The following is a 6,380-nucleotide window of genomic DNA, read 5'->3' as shown; positions in this document are numbered from 1 at the left end:
CAGGTGTAACACATACTGACTAACGAGGTGACACCATTCAGTGCGTCCTACGTGCTAACGGTTTTGGAAAAACCAAAACCTGTAACTACTTTCCCCCTTAAGACAACAAATATATCCTATATTTTTGTTGGACAAGTTTGCTCACCACCAAAAGAAAACAACTTCCATTTCACATTATAATCAACTTCAATGCTTCACCAATATAAACATGGTGTCTACTGGCTGTCAACAATTAAAAACAAGAACACGTATTTCTAAATATATATATTTTTCTACAATGTTATTCTTCTAGAACTCTCGTCCCCTTGGAACGAACCCAAACAAAACTCTCTCCAATATGGAAAAACGTGCAGTCAAAAGAAATTGGGATCCATAGCAACGCACTGGCTAAATGCAAAACATTTTTCAATGCCCACTATTGATAATTTCAGCAACCAAGTTGTCCTTACCACGGGCTGATTTTAAGAGGAACCTGCAATATTCGTAACTTTCCACCTCACTGTGGAGCTTCTCTCTCTTTTCAGGGTTCACTCGACAGGCATGTTGTTGGATCAGGGCCCAGTCCCCAATGTCATGCTCTAGTACATTTGGATTTGCACATCTGAGAATGAACCCAGATATTCTAAAAGCAGGACAACAATGTCAATATAATTGTACCTAAAAATGGTCAGTTGGTTGCATAAATAATCATGATTACTAAATGTTACATGAATTGTAAATATGAAATATCAAAGCCAAATGTACACCCCTTTGTTAATATGTTTTGGCAATAATTAACTTAATGGTGAGGCATGGAATAATAAAATGTATATTTTGTCAGGCTGGATGTTTGAATATATGAGGTGATTTGAGACATGCTTCTTCAGTAGTGGAATAAAGACAATTAGCACTTGAATGTTGTCAAAAAATACTGGAGTGATGTAGGATTGTTAATAAAATTGATTATAGGCTAATTTATTATACTGCGTCCATGTGTATAGGCTGCTAGTATGTTGAAATTAAATTGTTTTCAAGTCATTGAAAAAACATTCAACAAACAATCATTTGTTAGTGTAACTCAGTTTTTGCCCCCCCCCCCCTCTTGCCTATTCATTGTATTGTGGTAAGTGTGTTAGGATAAAGGCAGGAAGTTGGGCCTTCGGGGGAGGGAGTCCTTGCTAGATGCGGGAGCGGTATAGTTTTTTGACCATACAGACAGGTCATAATATGTGTTTTCCATATCAAGTATTCTATGCTTTAAGTTGATTGGAGTATCATTTATTTGTTAGATATAAGAAGAATAAGCATTTTTGTTGCACCATATCCCTGGATGTCATTGAATGTTTGGCCGTTTAGAAACCTTGAGTGTGTACTGTATGCGTACCAAACAACCCCGCTTCAGGCTTGGGCAGTGGCTATGGTAAGGACGAAAGGAAGCCACTACAGACATTGTGACATTATTAACCTATATGGTGATCCTGTCTGGGTTGGGCCGTGGCGGAGATCTTTGTGGGCTATACTCAGCCTTGTCTCAGGATGGTAAGTTGGTGGTTGAAGATATCCCTCGTGGTGTGGGGGCTGTGCTTTGGCAAAGTGGGTGGGATTATATCCTTCCTGTTTGGCCCTGTCCGGGGGTGTCCTCGGATGGGGCCACAGTGTCTACTGACCCCTCCTGTCTCAGCCTCCAGTATTTATGCTGCAGTAGTTTGTGTCGGGGCTAGGGTCAGTTTGTTATATCTGGAGTACTTCTCCTGTCCTATCCGGTGTCCTGTGTGAATTTAAGTATGCTCTCTCTAATTCTCTTTCTCGGAGGACCTGAGCCCTAGGACCATGCCTCAGGACTACCTGACATGACTCCTTGCTGTCCCCAGTCCACCTGGCGGTGCTGCTGCTCCTCCAGTTTCAATTGTTCTGCCTGTGATTATTATTATTTGACCATGTTGGTCATTTATGAACATTTGAACATCTTGGCCATGTTCTGTTATAATCTCCACCCGGCACAGCCAGAAGAGGACTGGCCACCCCACATAGCCTGGTTCCTCTCTAGGTTTCTTCCTAGGTTTGGGCTTCTACACCTGCATTGCTTGCTGTTTGGAGTTTTAGTCTGGGTTTCTGTACAGCACATTGAGATATCAACTGATGTACGAAGGGCTATATAAATACATTTGATTTGACATTATTAAAACAAATCCTTCATCTATGTATTTTCTGATGTTTGATCAGAGATCTTTCATCAAAGTATCTCTTGTCACATTGATCACAGCTATATGGGAACTCTACTGTGTGTTCTCTGATCTTTAAATCACTTAAGCCAACAAAACTCTTTTCGCAGTCAGAGCAGTGTTAAGATTTCTCTCCTGTGTGCGTTCTTAGGTGTTCTTTCAGGCAGCTTGCCTAAATAAAACTCTTCCCACATTGAGTACTGTTAAAATGTTTCTCTCCTGTGTGTGTTCTCTGGTGTACAGTCAGATAGCCAGATGTAACAACTCTTCCTACATTGATCACAGCTATAAGGTTTCTCTGTTGTGTGTTTTCTGATGTTTAGTCAGATTGGAAGATGTAGTAAAACTCTACCCACATTGAGTACAGATATAAGATTTCTCTCCTGTGTGAATTAGCAGGTGTGTTTTCAATGAATATGATCTAGAGAAACTCATTCCACAATGAGAGCAGTGTTACGTTTTTTCTCCTGTGTGGATTCTCTGGTGGATTTTAAGTTCTGATTTAGATTTGCAGTTCTTCTCACAGTCAGAGCAGCAGTAAGGATTCTTCAATGTGGGTCTCTGCTGGTGTTTCTTGGGGTGTTCTGATCTGGAGAGACTCTTCTCTGCCTCTTCAGCATCATGATGTTGTTGAGAGTCCCCAGAGGACCCAAGATAGTCACATCTCTCTCCTGTGTGAACGACAAAGTCAGATGGTTAAAGTCCCACAACAGCAGAAATCCACTGTTTATTTGAGGTAAAAGGTGATGCCCAGAGCGTACCCATGAAGTTGTACAACAATTGTACAACAACTGTTAAAATTATTTTACAATTGTCTTAATTGTCAATTGAGCAACAAAAGTAATATTTTGTCTTGTTTTCACATTAGTAGTAACATCGATAACTACTGGAAGATCCTAACAATAACATAGACCTACTGTAGGACCCATAATTTCCCCTAACAATAACATAGACCTAATAACAAACTCTAAAGGAGAGTCTCACACTTGAATCAAAAGAATTTGCAAACGATTGACAGAGGAGAGGGGGTACTAAAATCAATAAATTCTCTTTCAAGCACAGTTTCGCAAAAACTACCCGCTATTCAAAGTGCTGTGAACAAATGAAAGGAATCGTTCACAAACATTGGCACATAAGATACGATGACAGTATCGGTAATGTGTTTCCAGACCCTCTCTTGGTCTTATTCTCACGGGGCAGAAATGTCAGAGATCGATTGGTAAACTCTCATATACCACCCCAAAATACTCCTGCACAACGTCTATTTGCGCCTCTCCCGGATGGAAACTACAAGTGTAATGGCTGTGCTCAATGCAATGGCACTTACAAATATAGATCCTCCAAAAACACCCCCAAACAGGGAAACAGATCCCAATCAAAGGTGTTATCACATGCACCACTAAGGCAGTTCTAACTTATAGATGTGGCCCCATCTTATAACTTTTTGGAAGCGAACCCCTTGATTTCGTCACTACATTTATATCGGCATCGAACACATCACCCTCCCTAGGGGAGGGGGTGACCTCGACAATTTATTGTTAAAACGAGAGGTTGCCTGGATCTTTAATTTAAAGAGCCTTGCTCCCGTCGGTATCAACATAGCCATTATTGTAATATTGCTATTCATTGTAAATGTTTGTAGGTCTATGTAGCCAAATTGTATCTATGACCGTATGCTATCCATTTATGTTTTTACACGTTCTACTTATATCTGTAAATTAACCAATGATATTAGGCCACACTCGGACATGATTAGACACCTGTGTGTGTCCTTTGACACAAACCAGTTACACGCAGTGTTTGTCATTATACCCTGATGAAGACAGCTTGTCTGTGAAAACATTGGTATCAGGTTATTAAATTATTGCATCTGAGCTCCTAGAGTGTGAGGTTCTCCATTTATTTTTCAGGCCACCGCGGTCTGACAACTTGGATGGAAAATTACTGAGGATAATAGCAGACGACATTGCCACTCCTATTTGCCATATCTTCAATGTAAGCCTACTAGAAAGTGAGAAAACCCTACCTTGTCACAAGACAACTGATTGGCTCAAACGCATTAAGGAAAGAAATTCCACAAATGAACTTTTAATGATTAATTCTCTGTAACAAATGGCGAATTAGTTATTTATTTATACCGCTTTTAAATGGCATTTTATAGATTATGTATTTCTATAAAATAAAAACTGGAATTTTTATTCAAAACATAGGTTGTAAAAGTATGCTCGACATTTATATAATAAATCATACCTAGTTTAATATTTATGTGACAATCAATGAATTAGTTATTGATTTTTACAAATGTAATTATATTGGCCAATGTCTGAATGTGTGAATATAAATCCAACTTTACCTAGGTCTTAACTTTCATTGTCTAGGTCTCATTTTTAGCCATCTTACTCATTGTTAAAGCCAGGATATTGTTAGTGATTAGGAAACTATGAGAACCACACAAAGTCCAGGGGGTGATCACGCTCTACCACCAAGGGTCAATTTAGTTGGAGCAACTTAAGACAGTCCCATGTTCCAATTGTTTGTTTTAGTAGTATGAATTGCTCCTGTTCACACCGAGGTGAAGAGCGGGATAATTGAAGGAATGATTCTGAGCCTGACGCTCATCACCTGTGGAATGCGGGACTTCCAACCAAGCGCAGATTTCATTGGCCTAGTATACTGTAACTATATACTTAATGAGTATATACTACATACTATTAGTTAATTGTAGTATACTGTAACCGAACCGTATCCTTTCAGTTGAGCGCTCTTCTCCGGTCTGCCTGAAGTTTATGCTGTTGCTATGCAACCTCTTGCGAGCTAGTTAGCATAACACATTACTAGTTGGACATTTTACGACTTCGGGTGTGTTTTTAAATTCAATCTTGAATACCAGAGTGCTTCATAAATTCAGACCGTTGTCAGATTGTCTGTTTGTAAATTCATCCAGTTTCTCTCTCGGAGCCACTGGCCGCTTCGGTCGAGGAGTTAGGTTGATTTGACCGTTCTGACCTTAGCTTGCTAGCTACTTCCAGACACAATCGAGACTCTGACCATTTTACTCGCCCTAGCAGAGCTGGTTAGGCAGTTTTCATGTTAGCCAGAGCGTTGGTAACTAACTGTACTGCTGGAAAACATTTCTTTGCTCCTTTTTGCCTACGTTTACTGACACCTGACACTCTCAAATTCATAGAAGTACCTACGGATGCAAGGACTGACCATCCATGATATCAACATAGTTTTAACCATGTTGAGTGTTTACAGTGTTTGTTTATCATTTAAATTGTTTCTAAACATTGGAGTAAACAAAGCCTATTTGGGGTTCTCATGGGGTAAAGAGTTGAACTAAGCTGTGTTATTTTCTTCAAGAATCAATGGCTATAAATAAATAATTTAAAAAAGTCTAAATATGGATGTAGTTAATTGCATATTTCCCCTGTAACACGACACATCAGTTCAACAACTGCAGAGTTTGTACCTCTGTTTTTAAGACAGTACTTACTAGTGTTAATCTGGGCCCGTTTATCGTTAGAACCATTGGATGCCATTGGGAAACCGAGCCCAGATATCCAGTTTCATCCTCGTCTTCTTCCAATGTGACTCATCTCCCCCTCCTCTTCTTTAACAGTAACATCCTCCTCTTTCACTCTGAACGCGTCTTCCTCTTGTTTAACTGAAACGTCTTTCTCTTCTTCTTTCACTATAACAGCCTCACCCTCTATTTGTTTTTGTATTGTGACATCCACCTCTTCCTCTTTCACAAGAACGTTCAGCCACATTCCCTCTTTTCTTAGTGAGCTCATGGTCGGAGATGTTAGCTAGCTGGGCTAATGCTAACTTAACACGCCCGCTAGATGACTAATAACAACACCGTAAATATTGCATTAAAACGGATAACTAACTAGACGACAGAAGTGGGTTTAAAACACAGTGGCTAATATACACTAAAGCGTCTAAAGAGCTTAATTGGTTCGGCTATTTTGTCTAGTAAGCTACTGAGGTGAATGACTAACTGTTGCAGTTGTTGAAAGAAGCCTTCCGTCCACTAGATTAGACGTCACACTAACAGCATCGCCTTAAAGCCGCACACCAGACCTAGTCTGTTCATCATATACATCTACATGGTGTATTGTTACACCATGTAGGAGCAGTATAGACCTAGTCTGTTCATTATATACATCTACA

General features: G+C 39.7%; 1 long non-coding RNA gene across 1 annotated transcript; it reads right to left on the bottom strand.

Moving 5' to 3' along the window:
- Positions 1 to 1,241: 1,241 nt before the first annotated feature.
- LOC116356230 (uncharacterized) lies at positions 1,242 to 6,242 on the bottom strand. The gene is made up of 2 exons (XR_004204715.1): positions 5,698 to 6,242; positions 1,242 to 2,872 (listed from the first exon to the last, which is right to left on the bottom strand). It is a non-coding gene; the product is annotated as an uncharacterized LOC116356230 (long non-coding RNA).
- Positions 6,243 to 6,380: the final 138 nt, after the last annotated feature.

This window comes from Oncorhynchus kisutch, linkage group LG21, assembly GCF_002021735.2.
Source record: "Oncorhynchus kisutch isolate 150728-3 linkage group LG21, Okis_V2, whole genome shotgun sequence".
Taxonomy (NCBI): Eukaryota; Metazoa; Chordata; class Actinopteri; order Salmoniformes; family Salmonidae; genus Oncorhynchus; species Oncorhynchus kisutch.
This window is presented reverse-complemented; position numbering and strand designations above follow the sequence as displayed.